The sequence below is a fragment of the Fundulus heteroclitus genome, chromosome 21 (genome assembly GCF_011125445.2).
Source record: "Fundulus heteroclitus isolate FHET01 chromosome 21, MU-UCD_Fhet_4.1, whole genome shotgun sequence".
Classification (NCBI taxonomy): domain Eukaryota; kingdom Metazoa; phylum Chordata; class Actinopteri; order Cyprinodontiformes; family Fundulidae; genus Fundulus; species Fundulus heteroclitus.
The window spans coordinates 3,981,661-3,997,551 of NC_046381.1; the positions used below are offsets into that span (position 1 = coordinate 3,981,661).

At 38.8% G+C, this 15,891-nt stretch overlaps 1 protein-coding gene across 1 annotated transcript in view; it reads right to left on the reverse strand.

Moving 5' to 3' along the window:
• Nucleotides 1-15,891, reverse strand: part of dpp6a (dipeptidyl-peptidase 6a) — a 350,399-nt gene that overhangs the window by 303,410 nt on the left and 31,098 nt on the right. The window lies entirely within an intron of this gene.

Consider the following 15,891-nt stretch of genomic DNA (forward strand, 5'->3'; position numbering starts at 1 on the left):
CTCAAGTATTAAAGAAATTGAGACAATTTTAGCCAAATCCATGTTTAAAAAAAAAAAAAAAAATAATAATAATAATAAATATTTAAATGGGTGAATATACATTAAGATAAGAAAACATCTGTGCTTGGAGTTAGATGAAAAGTTGCAAATTATGAATAATTGTTTTCAGGGTGGTGAAATTCCGGGAATTTTTCGAACTCAGAAACTTTCGGTTGAATTTAGCAGGAAATTGTGGCCATAAACCTCACCTGATGGGGATTTTAAATCTTAATTTTTTTTTTATTTTACATTTGCTAAGCCTGTTTAAGTGTTTCCTTTTAAATTGCGCCACATTTGCAGGCAAACATGCATTTGTTGGCTGAGCAGCTAAGTTGAGTAGGTCAATCGTGCCCAACCTAAACCTGCCAACTCTTGTAACACAGACATGACGGTCAGGCCTACCAGTCAGACTGAAGCAGGCTAACAAGCTTCTGGAAGGCCTTCCCAAAGCAGACTCACCGCCAACCAGGAGACACTTGTACAGGACATTGGGGCCTATGAGGAATGATAAAGTTCTCCCTGGGCTTTAATGTGTCATTTCTGACTTCAACCAGATGGCCAGATCCACGGAGAGTGAAACAGGACTGGAATTGTAACCACCATTGCAAACATGGAGAGCACTGCTGGGATCCTCTGCTTTTAAAAATGTTTAATGGTCAAGAATGGTAAATGGCTTGTACAGCGCTTTAACTAATCTTTACAGGTACCAAAGCGCTCTACACTACAGTCAGTCACACCCTGACGGTGGTGAGCTATGTGAGCAGCCACAGCTGCCCTGGGGCAGACTGAAGGAGGCAAGGCTGCCATACATCAGCACCACCGGGTCCTCTGACCACTGCCAGCAAGCACAATGTAAAGTGTCTTACCCAAGGACTGAGACGGTCGGCGCGGGGAATCGACCCCGCAACCCAGAAATTGCAGGATTTACTCCCTGAAAGTGTTGCCCCAAGAACGAGACAGCCGTGTTAAATGTACATAAATGACTGAAGTGCTGGACCAGAGTCTGACTCACAAGCCCCAATAAGAATCCACTGAGACGCTGATTTTATTAACAAGAAATGTACCCATTTACCAATTAAGAGGATTATTTTGTTTTTACTTTGATGAATTACAGCCAAGAAAAACACAAAACTAAATATCTCAAAACATTAAAGAGGATTGCTGTATAAAAAATAAATGCCTTTAGTTTTCTGTGCTGTCTCTTGTCCTCTTGACATACATCGATCAACGTGACTTAGGTCGGGCCATGAGATGCTTTGGGCATTTAAACAGCTATTGGCACTTTTCGCCACGAAGAAAGGTTACAAGACCTAATGGAAAATTAAATTGTTTTCATAAAGCTCATCAGCAGAAGGAAGCATGGAGTGCTTTGAAATTTCCTGGTACGTGGCTGTGGTGACTGAACCTCAGAAAACAGCTGACATGACTCTTCATATTGCCACCAACTGTGGAAACGTCACCCTGGACCTAGAGCAGCTTAAAAGCTGTGCCTCTCATGATTCCGCCGTTAAAGCTCCATTTACCGAATTGTCTTTCGCAGCTCAATCCTCTTAAGGCTACAGTTATCATTGTTTTGCACCTTTACCACTCTTTTTTCTTTCACTCAACTTTCTAATAATACGCTTGGACACAGCACTCTGAACAGACAACTTCTTAAGCAAAGACCTCTGGTGGCTTACCCTCCTTATGGAAATGATTTTGTAAAGCCTAACATCTCTGTATATAAAAGAAAGTCCTGAAAAGCTGAAATTTGGATTCCCATTACCTTTAAGGCGCATTCATCAAATTGTGTGTGTGTGTGTGTGTGTGTGTGTGTGTGTGTGTGTGTGTGTGTGTGTGTGTGTGTGTGTCTTAAAACTAGTTTGACTCTTTGAATTGAAATACTACAATACAAATTTTGCATCACATTCTAATTCATTAGAGGCACCTGCATGATGATGAAGTTGGGAAAGAAGCTGATGCACTAATATTTGAAGTGGGACACAGTTTGAAAATAACTGATAGGAAGCCTATACTGTTAAAAAAGTTAAAACTCACACAGCCTAACCAGGTCTGGGAACTAAGTCAGGTTCACACACAGCTACAAACACTCAATTTACCATTCATCCAAACTAAGCAAGTGAAAAAAAATGTGACCTTTAAAGGAGCATAGCGTAAGTTCCAGAACTTTTGCAGAAGCCTGCCCCCCTCTGGTGATAAGTTGAAATGACACCAGTGTTGTGCATATGCATGGGAGAAGAGGAAAAACATCTGCCGCTGCAACTGCACAGGTCGTTCATGAGCTGAGCAACCCAGCTTAGAGGCACTTGCTGTAACTAGAGGGTTGCTCATTTTACATATTGGGCAATTGTATGGGAAAGAAAATAAATAATATTTAGCTTCAAAACTTGCACTATGCACCTTTAAAAGCAGTTATTCAGATCTTAAATAGCTCAGAATTGAACACAACTTGTCCTCACAAGAACAATAAGGTTTTGAGAGTAAGAGTTTTAGCTGGAGGCCTAAAAAAAAAAAAAAGAAAAACCCACAGCAACAGGACCACCAGAAACATTTGACAGAGAAAAACAAGTTTATAAAAGAAATACATTTATTAGACATTTACATTACAAATTATTCAACAGCAGAACAGAAGAACCAACATAAAGAGAATCGCAGAGCAAAAGACAAATGAAAAATAGGGAGGGGAAAAAAAAGCAATGGGTAGTTGTCTGGAAATATCTGAATACATGCATGACATTTTTATTTTTTCTCACACTTTCATGTTTTTTTTGTAAACTTGCCCTCTCCTCATTTTGCTTTTAAGTAGAGCATCAATTCCCTTCAGTTTCAATCCAGAGCTCCGCAGGAAGCGGGGAGTCCTGGTGTTTTTAAGAAGTTCACAATAACCCAAATCACAATGTTTAAAGCTTCATCTGGTGTTGATGGAAAATAAGACCAAGATAACAGGCTGTGGTTATGCAACATGAAAAGGATTTAGAAAGCATCCGATTCCCCACAGAAGATACCATTCAGACCCTTTATGCCATTTGTATTATTTTTCTGTTTAAATAATAAACAGATTTTCTTTTTAAGAAATAAACCTGCTGCTCTTGATTAAAATGTACACTTTTTCGTCTATTGTGAGACGTTTTTTTTAAGACAAAGCATTAATCAAGAAGGAAAAAGTTACATTTCACAGAGTGTAGAAGTTAAGAAAATTCAAAAAGACTATTGATGGACATTTAGAAAGTCTGAGCTGCCTCAATTAGTCTGTGGGCTCATGAATTGAAATTGTCACTAAACCAAAGACCTCTCTGTTTGTGGTTTGCAAAATATCACATGTAAAAAAGCAGAGGGATACTGCGGTAAAACAACAGAATAGGTGCCTTTCAAAATCGTGGTGGTGGTACTGCCGTGGTTCAGATCCATCCCACTGCATCTGTTCATTTGTCCCTTTGCTCTAATCATTGATAGCATTATATATAAAATCATCAAATCCTGAATAAAAACATTACTCCATTAATGCATCTGTCATAAAGTGATTCTTCCTAAGAGATCATATAAGCAAATGATTGTGGAGTGGCAAAATAAAAACCAAAAACGCTTACCATACTTTTGTAAATGCAACACTGTTAAAGTGTGTAAATAAAAGCGGATTGGTTTACAGATGCCTTCACCAGAGCTGCGGGTCTCTGCAGCTCCTCCAGAGTTACCATGGACCTCCCGGGTGCTGCTTCTCACGTTGACCAGCCATGTCTGGGCATGGTGGTAACCCCTAACACCCGCCTTAGGGGTTCCTTCAACAACTGGATTTAAACTAGAAGAGATATATCGCTTTTGAAGCTGTTTGAAAGAATAGTTCGTTTTCAAATCTTCTTTATCCGCTAAATAATTACAGAGGAGCACAAGATTTGTTAGATTTGGGTCAGACTTATTTGAATTGAAGAATACCCCCCATTATTATTATTCTTGGTAGAATATTCAAGTTGGAAATATGCAGAACTACAGATCATAGAATTTTATTTGACATGAGTAGATAATCTTTTGATATCTAGTTTTGACTTTTTCATAATTATTTCTTTTAAAACAGACTTGGATTAGCTTTTTCTTGCAAATATTACATTTTGCTTTACCACTTGTTATCAGACAAGCCTCTCCAAATCTTGATTTCTTCTTTTTTTTTGGCTCAGATTAGTCACTTTGTCTTTTGCTAGCCACTCAATGGAGCGCCCCACTGTCCTTATTAGACAGCAGTAAGGACAACACTGATGACATCATGGATTATTTTTCCAGGTACATCAATTAAGTACCACCCATGTACACCGCTTTGAGGTGCAATAGAATAACTGCAATGTTAAAATTCAGTTCGTTGATGAACATCGCAACTCTAATGTGTGCTGAGATATAAGGTCACTTCTGAATGCATTCAGCAACCTTTTTCACCATTTGTCATTTTCAGACACATGTTGCACTTTTCATGTCTATATTTCTGAGACGGTGAAAACTTCAGCAACACTGGAGGTGTTTGGAACCAACGTTATAGACAGACCAACGCGTTCCGGCTCATAGCTTTCACCAGCGTCAACCCTGATTGCTGAAGTGTTCGCCTCATCAGATCTTAGACCCTCTTCATGCACCTCTGAAGTCCTGGTACCAGGAAGCTTTGAATCTCTGCAGTTAATATTTCTGTATTCTATATTTAGATTTATATGTTTAACTCCTTTCCTCCCTCTTCACCGTTATGCATTATGCTGTGATGGTCCATCACCATCATAATATACCATAATATACATAAAGAGATATCGTCAAAATGAGAAAATGTAGAGCTTTAAACAACATTAAAACATCTTGTAATTATTACTTTTGACTTATTCTCCACAGGGAGGCTGCAGAGAGAAGAGATGGAAACGAAAGAACATCTGTAGTGGACTAAAAGCAGATGTTTTCCTTCACTGGTCCCCTTTGTCAATTGACTTAGAAAAAAAAGACTGAAGCTAAGATAAAGCACTTCAATTAATTAGTAACATTGCCATTAGCTCCCATTGATCCTCTTCACAGCATCATGTCATCCAACTACTTTTGTGTGTTTCAAAGTGTCTCATGCTTTATACGTGTGATTTTGACGTCAAAATGAAACCAAATCTCAAGTCTGTGCACTGGGTGCTTTCAAGATGGAGGGCTGCTCTAGTTTCTCTCCCAGGTCTTCAAAAAAAAAAAAAAAAAAAAAAAAAAAAAAATCAATATTCCTCTGAAATCTTCAGAATTTATGTGTTCATTGGACTGAATAAAAAAAGCTGCACTGATGAGGCAGCCGCGGGAGCAGAGACAGCCCTAAACTACCCACCAGCTGGGAGGTGCAAACAGCACGCCTCACGTAAATCTCATTTAAGAGTGCCTGGTATTAATTACAGAGGATATGGCTGTCAAAACAACCTAATGGGGGGAAATCAGGCTCCCTTGACACCAGCTGGACTGCTGACAGAGGAAGATCGCAGCGCTTCCAGGGACAGGTAGGTGGCCGTGCTGCTTCATTACTGAGTCTGCATTTTTTGCAGATTTGCCCCACAGAGCTCAGAGGGATGCTTAGAAGGTAACCACCATAATACGCTTTACAGCTTCTGGTGTATAACTCCTAATAAACGAGCTTAGTTTCACATTTAGTTAAAGTTTACTGTACATGCTGAGCGTCACCGACACCTGGATTGAACCAACGGGCCAGCATTGGCAGAAGATGCACAGCAACTCTCAAACTATACATATCTTGTTTACATGCTAGGCTTTTAAATTTTAAAAAAAATTATACCACTATGAATGATTCTAGAATGTGACATCTACCCTATAAATATAATAATGTAGATAAAAAAAGCTGCAATAATGTGGTTAAATAAGTTTGCCCACTCTTAAAAGTCATACTTAGTGGAAGCAACTTTTGATTTAGTTACATAATTCAGTCTTCATGCATTCAGTTACAGTAAATCTGAATCTAAAGTTCCGCTATCTGGTCGGATTTAACCAAGATTCCCCAATAACCATTGATTGCCGCAAGGTTACAAAGGATCAAAAGGACCTCTGTGCACAAAAATATAGGTCAAGATTACAAAAGCATCAGAGCATTTTGTATGACAATGTGTTTAGTCTAATGAAACCAAACTTCAGTGTTTAAACAATACTTCCAAATTTAATCTTGTGAAAAAATAAAATATCACCAAAATACATCAACAAAAGAATACAGAACATGGTGGTGGTAATTTTTTGTCTGATGGAACTGGGATTTTTGTGAAGAAAACCCTGGATGAAGGTCTGAATATTTCACAATACCAGTCAGTTTTATTTGCAAAGTAGAGAGGAAACATTTTAGCAGAAGATGAAGGTATGACACTGCCATACTTATGCTGAGGAAACGGCATTCTGAAACTGAAACGTGACACCATCACTGGGTCGTGGTAAAATAAAATATAATGCTGCAGATTTTTTGTAAGACCTTTTTTCTGACTCATACGTTTGTAAAAAAAAAAAAAAAGAGATTGTTTTGATCCCTTGTAACCTCTGCAAACTACGGCTCACACTAAAGGTTGTGACTGTAAAGAAAATCTTATTTAGATAGGATATTCTAAAAAGATGATAGGTGTAAAATGTGTTGAAAAAGTGTCTGGACACCAATTCAACCAAGTAAATGTTCCATCTTTGCCGTTTATCATGTTGTTCCTCTAAGAAATCTGTTTGGTTTTAGAAAACAGCACACAATGTGTCACGTCAAAGGTGATCGTGTGTGTGTGTGTGTGTGTGTGTGTGTGTGTGTGTGTGTGTGTGTGTGTGTGTGTGCATGTGTCAAAAGTTTGGACTCACCTTCTCATTCTATGGTTTGTCTTTGTTTTTTTATTACTACCTCTGGGAACCACTTCAAGACAGAAAGAAAACCATTTCAGGCGACTAACCTCATGAAGCTCATCAAGAGAAGGCCAAGAGTTACCAAGTAGCGATCGAAAAAAAGTGGGGGAGTTTATAAAAAGCTAAAGTACATATTTTGAGTTAGTTCACAATTTTACCATTTTGATACATTCTATATAGTTTTGACTCATAGATTTGATGTCTGCACTATGTATCTGAAATGTAGAGGGAATGAAAATAAGGAAAAGCCATTGAATGACAAAGGTGAGTCCAAACTTTTGACTGGTAGTGTGTGTATATATATTTATTTTTCATTTCTTTCTTTCTGGAACACTTGCAAAACATCATATTTTAATTGGGAAACAAAAACCATGCTGGATATCCACACTTGAAGAGGTGATGTGTTGAGAACAAATGGCTCCATTGCTTGATGACAATGATCAACCCAGAGAGGGCTTAATCCCAAGTCACTGAGAAACTGAAAAACTGATGCAGCACACTGGTCAAGTTTACTGAAATGTTACTGGAGCAACTCAACATGGTCCTCTGTAGTTCTGATGGTCTCCATATGTTTTGCATGCATGCCTGACAACGATGGGGATGCTCATTACAACATGATAGAGTATCTCCTCCAAGATCCTGACCAGGACGTCACTGAGCCCCAGACACTCCGAAGACCAACCCTGACCCACCACCACAGCCATCATGGACATTGTTGCAGGCGGCAAAATGTTCCCCGCAGCTTCTCCAGACCCTTTCACGTCTGTCACACGAGCTTAGCGTGAACCTGCTCCCATCTGTAACAGGAACAGAGCCCCAGTGCCAAACCTGCTAATTCAGGTGACCTCTGGCAAATGGCAGTCGAACTCCAGGGTGTTGGGCAGCGAGTCTGTTTCTAATCATCTGGTCAGAGACATTTATGCCAGTGGCTCGTTGGAGGTCACTTTGTAGCGCTCTGGGAGTACTCATCCTGTTCCTCTCCTTGCACAAAGTAGCAGACATCGGTTCTGCTGGTGCACACAGGCTCGCCTAGAGTAACGCCTGTGTGCTGGAATCTCCTCCGTGTTTTTAATACTGCGCTGGGAGACACAGCAAACCTTCTGGCAATGGCACGTATGTATGTGCCACATTAGTGGACTGCCTGTGCAACCTCTGTAGGGTCCAGTATTGTCTCATCATGCTATCAGTAGTGACACTGACCCTGGTCAAATGGAAAACTACTGAAAATATTTAGGGAAAAAATACCTGTGGCCTCCACCTGCCTGTTTTTGGGGTCACCTTATAGCTGCCCCTTTGGTGCACCTGATGTTAATTTCATTAACAACAGAACAACAATCACCTCTCCTTCTGACCTGACCGAGACTCCAGAAGTTGAACATCTATATTAGTTTCTGATTAAAATGTACTCCTTTATTTATTTATATATATATATATATATATATATATATATATATATATACATATACACCTGCTCAAAAGTTTGGGGTCACCCAAAGAATGTCTTGTTTTTCCAATAGAACTCATTTTATTAAGCAAACGAGTTGCAAAATGCATACAAAATGCAGTCAAGCCTTTGACAAGGTTAGAAATAATGATTTGTACTTGAAAGAGCAATTTTGTCCTTCAAACTTTGCTTTCATCAAATAATCTTCCATTTGCAACACTTGCAGCACTTGCAGGCCTTTGGCGTTGTAGCTGTCAATTTGTTGAGGTAATCTGAGGAAATGTCCCCCGTGCTTCCTGCAGCACCTCCCGTCAGGTTGGCTTATTTCCCACCATACGGTCAAGCTGCTCCCACAATAACTCAATAGGGAGGAGATCTGGTGCCTGTACTGGCCATGCCACTGGAGACAGAATACCACACTGACAATGACTAAACTGCCTTTCCAATCAATTTAATGTTATTTCAGTTGAATAAATTTGTGCTTTTTATGAAAACTATAAGGACATTTCTAAGTAACTGTAGAGTGGTAGCACATATAAAGACAATATTGTTTTTAACGGTGCTGTGTAGACTTTTGAAAGCCACTTGAGCTTCTATCTATTTTCTGGCCAAATCAAAGGAAGTTGCAGTTTATTGTGTACACATGTGGCAGCCAAGTATCTCTGCAGAAAAAGGCAACAGCTCCCTGATGTAAAGACTGGGCTGGTCAGGGATGGCTGGTAAAGCTCTGCGCTAAAAGGCAACCGACTGAGAGCACACAGCTGCCAAAAGCTGCAGAGCTGCATAGGAGCTCTGCTGGAGAGAAGGAAATGTTTGAATGGCCACAGCTACGGCTCACTTCCCTTGCAGAGAGCTGCAGCGCGTGCTTGGTAGAGTCAAAAGCCTTTGTGACCAACAATGGTTCATAAATACTTTGCTCATTTCTAAATTCACTGTTGCAATTTATGCAGCAGCTATTAAAGAAGAAGGTAGAAGACTTTAAAATGGGTAAACTGTCAACCAAGACAACTGTCATTTAGTTACATTTATTTTCTTATACCTTTTTGAACATCTTCACAAAAAATATTGGAAACATCAGGTGAAAGGGAGGGAAAGGAAAAGGTCCATGAAGCTTGTTTAGACTCGGAAATGAACAAAACTTTCTGTATGAGACAAACGAACATGGACGTCTTTTATTGATTGCTATTTTTTTTAATATCCCTAACAATCTAATCCTCAACAATTGTCATAAAATTGTGTGTCTATATATGCCATTTCTAATTGAGCAAAATTTTGATTTTACGCCACCTGATTTAAAAAGGAATGTACTCGGGAGAAAGGGTCTTTAACAAGTCTTTCTAACTAGAGTGGGACATAAACCTTCTAGATCCCTATTAATTTATATTGTTTTGCATGGTAGCCCAAACAGGCCCTGCAGGACACGTGCCAAAAACATGCATGTTCGGTTAACAGGACACTAACATGCCCTTAAAGTGTAACTCACCCCCCATGTAAAAGCATATTCCCGTCCCCAGATAAATTTGAAAAGCTGTAAAGTGGGCAGGGACACGAGGGAACGGACGGGGGCTGTGGTCAGGATGGGGGGGGGGAGCAGCCGTTAGCTTGATGTGCCATATTGAATCATGGAGTTTGAGCAGAATTATGCTGGCAGTTACGCCACGGTTCAGTCTTTTGAGGTGGAGGATGTTTTTACTCCCCCCCTCGTCTCCGCAGGTTGAGGGAGGCTTGTGGAGCCCAGCAAGGCTGAGCACTTTCAGTTTGAGCTGCTGGCTCAAGGCGCTTACTCAGTGAGGCCCGAAACCAGCGCTGCAAAGGCAATGGAGGACAGGATCGGTCCAGTTATATTTAATCATATATACTGTAATCCCCGCTTTGTGGTCCAGGCGTGATCACTGGCAGCTTTGCACATCATGATTCATTTGTAATGTGGACAAAAAGCATGGTTGATATATATTGAGGGAAGTTCACAGCAACTGCTGTTAAGTTAGTTCTAGGTCGGTAGGGGGACATTTGCGCTCCGTGGCTTTAGCAGCGTCTGCTTACTGTTCGAGCCGATACAGGGAGGCTGATCTGGGGCTGCCGCTCTCCGTCTGCTGGCAGGCTGTTGAAGCAGCAAAGCACGAATATCCAACATCCAACCCAAAACCAACTTCACCGCAGTCTCATACCAGCCCCTTACCGGCTGCCCCAAGACGCTAAAGGCAGAACAATTGGTTTCTTTTATGTAAATTGGCCAATAACACATTAAAAGTTGTTAGATTTGGGCGCGCTGGTGGCGCAGCGGGTAGCGCGACCCATGTATGGAGGCCTTGGTCCTCGACACGGTCGACCCGAGTTCGACTCCCTTCCTGTCAGCCTACTGTGTTGGAAAGCGAGACACTAGAGCCACGAAAAAGCTTAAAAAAAAAAAAGTTAGATTTGTTTCTAGTCGCTTTTTTGAAGAAAAGACATTTGCTAGAGGGTTTGAAAAGGGCAACGGTGCTCTCTATGGAGGCACAAGATGGAGCTGTGTTTTTTTGTTTTTAAGATGAGCTGCTTTTATACCCCACAGCGGCAGAGCTACTACGTCACTAGAAAGCAATGTTAATGTGAAATTCAATGTAAGACCACCGTTTAACCCTAGGAGGGCGCCACACTGACGATTTTGGACAAAAACGCAGGATTTCAACACACGTGGGCTAATTTTTAAAGAATAGGAGCTGGTTGATGTTGAAATACTGTTAAACTGTGCTTTCTTTAGGATTCCCCTTAGATTGAACTAAAGAATGTGTTTTATTCGCCAATCTTTCTTATATGTTGTTAACATTTTGAGTATATTTTGACTGTAGGACCATTTTATGTTTTCAGCTGTTCAGAAGATTGGAAAACATGCATCCGAGTCCAAATAAAAACTTCAAAATACTTTCACAAACAATTCGTGAATTGATTCTTGCTTCTTGGAAGAAAAGTATAAAGAAAATGCCCTCTTGAGGAAATTTGACATGGTAAATCATAAAGTCTTTGTCTCTGTATTATTAAACTTTAGCTTTTCACAGACCACTATTGAGTTGCTTAGATCTTATCTGACAGACAGAATACAATTTGTCAAACTAAATAATCAACTCTACAGCTTGGCACTCACTGGGGTCTCAAAAGGGTCCACACTTGGACCACTGATATTCAGCTTATACATTAATTAACTCCCATTAGTCTGTGACAGTGTAAATAACTAAATTTTAGGCAGACAAAACTGTCATCTATAAGAACAAATATCCAGTGGCATCTAAACTTACTGATGTCATGGTACCTATAGCCACTTAGCTTATGCATACCTGCCTCAAGGTAAATATTTCTAAAACAGCTGACATGCATTTTACTAAAGGACCAGAAAATACACCAACTTTTCAGTTTTTTTTCTTGGAGAAAAAAAGAGCACAGTTTTAATATAAGTAATGTCTCATTTAATCCTCACTTAAGATTAAAATGTTTTTAACCTTGTAAATATTAGTTATAAAAAGACACTATATCTAACTCGGCTGCAAAAATATACATGAATGCTATAACTTCTCTAATTACAAGCTGGGGGCAGACTAATTGATCAAGCCTAAAGCCTGTAGAGATACTGTGCATACAAACACAGATCTTATATAAAAAAGTATGTAGAATATCATCACTGCAATATGTTAACAAAACATCTGTCGAGTTTGGAAAATATGAATATGTTTGCAAATCTTTGATCTTCAGAATCTTGTATGGTCTTCCACCTCCTCCTCTTGAAGCACTTGTCACGGCATTGACAAGTGCTTCAAGGACCGCATGAGCTCCTGTGAGAGTGGACCTTTCTTTACCTTTTAAATGGAGTACATTCGGTCAGAACTCTTTATCAGTGAAGGCCTTTCACGATTGGAATGAAATACATGAAAATATAAGAATATTTAAATTCTCAAAATAACTTAAAAGGTTCCAGGAAAAATCAATCCAACCCACTGGTTAGGGATTCATCTGTCGGACATTTTAATGTGCTGTACTGTCTTGTCTTTGTCCCTGTTGTGTTTTATGCCTTTTTATTCTTTTTAAGCTATGTCTGTTTTAATTTGACAATTTTCTAATGAATGTATAGTGCTGATTTGTATGTATTGTATTTATTTTAATTGCACTTCATATGTTACCCTGAGGGAGAGATTAAAGCTAGCCTTCATGGCTGATTCCGGCATGTTCTAAAATGTACCATATTTTCAGACTATAAGGCGCTCTTAAAATCCTTATATTTTCTCAAATATGTATAGTGTGCCTTATAATCCGGTGTGTCTTTTATATCAGTTGATTGCTTCAAAGTCCCGACAAGCAGCATTCACTCCTGAAGAAGCGTAGAGCTACAGGGAGAGTCATCTGCATTGTCCATGCAGCAATCCCTCATACTGAGCAAGCATGGAGCGACAGTGGAAACAAAAACTCCCCATTAACGGGAAGGAAAAACCTCCAGCAGAACCAGGCTCAGAATGAACGGTCATCTGCCTCGACCCACTGGGGGTTACAGAAGACAGAGCAGAGACACAACAAGAGAGGCAAAAAAGCACAGAAGCACATATTGATCTCTGATTGTGTACACAATTATCTTCCAAGTGCCCTTAATATCATTGCTGTGTTTTTGCAGTAACCCGTCATAATAAGGTTTTTTTCTTTCTTTCTAAGCACTTTCTAAGCACTGTGTTTTTGCAGTAACCCGTCATAATAAGTTTTTTTTCTTTCTTTCTAAGCACTGGTGTTAATTTATATGGTATATTTTATATTTTTCCTCTTTTTCCTGTGTTGGGCACCTAATAAAGTCCTTATATAACCTGTTTTTTTCTTTTTACATGACTTCTCCAAACTCTTTGTCACCCTTGTAGTCAATCTGTCTTTTGATGTCTTAGTTTCTTTAAAGGGACAGTGGTGATTATAGATTCTTACGAATATTTCCAAAAATGTATTATATGACTCATTAACATCATCAACATAAACATTTTTGCAATTATATTTCAATGATTCTGCTTTTTAATTCTTTCCACAGCTTCAGGTAGTTTTACTCTAAATTAATATTTGGCTTTTCCATATCTAAAGTGAATTGATTACTCCGATATCCAGTATGGTAAACACCGGCAAAATATCAGTTATATTAGTTATCAGCCACTGTTTTCTTTTCCCATTGATCTGACTTATAAAATTGTTACCAATCAAAGAAGCACTGTCTTTAGTTATTCGACTTGGTCTTAATATCAATGGATAAAAACCTAAACCAAACATTGTGTTTACAAATTCAGCCGTTTCTGATGTGCTCATATTTTAACAAATCAATATTAAAATCTCCACAAATAAAAGTGAACTTTTCATTATGCCTCTCATGCATCTCTAATATTTTCTTACTAAACTCATCTAAGCATGATCCAGGAGTTTGATAAACAGCTAACCATCATAGGCCCGGATCTATTACCCTCAAATCTAACCTATAAACTTGCCACCAGATTAGCAACTAAAAATGTCATTTTAGCGAGAACTAACAACCTAACAAATAGTGCAAGAACACCTCCACGTTAATCCGATTCTGACCAAACATTTGATATCCATCTAGACCGTCCATTTCCTTCACTAATCCAGGTTTCTGACACACTAGATTTCACAGGCAGTTTTTATTTTAGAGAAATTACTTTGCATGCTCCTATTATTAAAATGAATTAGTGAAAAGCCCCCCCCCCCCCCCCAACTCCATATTGGTACCATCTTCAGAGTATTATTCACAATGCTGTTTATAACGGAAATTGGTCTCTGGGTCTATATCAGTTTCTATATCATAAAACCTCTGATCATTAAGTCAAAACACTTTCACCAATGTCTAAATATGTCATTAATTTATCAACATCAAAAAAGAGAAAAGGAAAAACAGGCAAACCTGTAACCCAAGATATCCAGTTAAATGTGTTTTTTTCTTTCCCCTTCTTCCTTCTTTTCTTTCCCCACTCTTCTCCCATCCGCCTGTTCTTCTTCCTCTACATTTCTCCAGCCCAGAATTTTTTTTAATGGTTAGGACTTTTGCCTGCTCAAAAGAACCATTAAGTTTTATCAATATTTTATAATTCCTGGTCCATGTAGCTTGTAGTTTTTCTCCTCCTTCAAAGTCCTTGCTTGATTAGCAATCTCTGCATTTTTTTTTTTTTTTTTTGCAAAATGTTCATTAAAAAAATTGAGCCCTGAAGTTTTTTTTTTGACAACTTTTAGCAGTTAAATTTTGTGTTTTGTACTCACAAATTGAGTGATGATATCCGAGCTTGCACTTTGTTTTTGCGGCATTGTGAAACAAGCAGCAATGGTTTTGCTATTCAGCAAAATGTCCTTACTGCTGTAAAACCTGATAACTTGCTACTCAAGTGAGAGCACTTCATCTGGTGCTGCCATCCCCCTTTCTCCTGTACTGTTCCAGGTCCTCCGCTTCTCATCCTTTTCTTTAACAATTGCTTTGAGTTGTTGAATTTTTCCAAACAAACACATCAGGCTTGTTCCTCTGACATGAAGTTCAAAGATAGCTTGAATTCTTCCGTGTCTTTTGTCAAACTTGGAGCCATTTTCACTGCTTGTGAGCTGCTGAGAGTCCTGGTAATTCACCAAAAACACAAAAAACAACAAGTACATTTTTCTTGAAATTAGTGCATGCATCCATAATTTGGGCAGGTAAATAAGATGATCTGCAAATGGAATGAGTATTTTAACCCCTAAAATAAGATAATTAGATATACTGCACTTGAAATACAATGGCGAAGATGAGTTAATCCTATTTTAAGTGCCTAGATGTTATTCCATTGGCATAATCTTATCTACCTGCTCAAATCACGGGCAAATACACTAATTTCAAGAAAACTGTGCTTACTTTTTGTTGCCTTTTTTCAGTGTATTTGAATATCAGATGGAAAAACTTCAACACGTGCTTGGATGTTGAGTTATTTTTCAGATATTTTGTAGATTTTCAGTAGACTCTTCACAGCAGCTCATCAGCGGCCAATTACATAAACACTATGGCAGTAGAATTTTATATTGTATTAAGTATTCCTGGTTCGCAATTCTCCTAGTGAAGAATAGCTCAACATGTCAAAAAAAAAAAAAAAAAGCTGGCATTTTTTTTACACTATAGAAATTCAAGGCACACAATACTGTGATGAGGATAATACCGACATGATTGCTGTCGGTAGACTTTGATTCCAGCAACAACGTATACCAGTTATAAGTGTTATTTCCTTTGCCCATAATTGGTTCTAATGCTACACTTTACTGCAATGTTTTCAGTAAAACATTCTCGCCTGGAGTCAGGCTGCTCTACCTGAGAAAATCAGCCCAACATCATTTAAGCATTTGAATAACCAGTAAGATATCTAGCTGCATAAAACATGGAATAATGTCTATAAACATTATGCTTGGTAAAGTGTATCCGGCATTATGATTGAGTCTTTGTACAATTTCTATTAAATAAGTGCATGGGTTTTGTACTAAAACAGCAAGCCTGCGTGTTTGTCTAAGAACATATGATATTGCTCTCA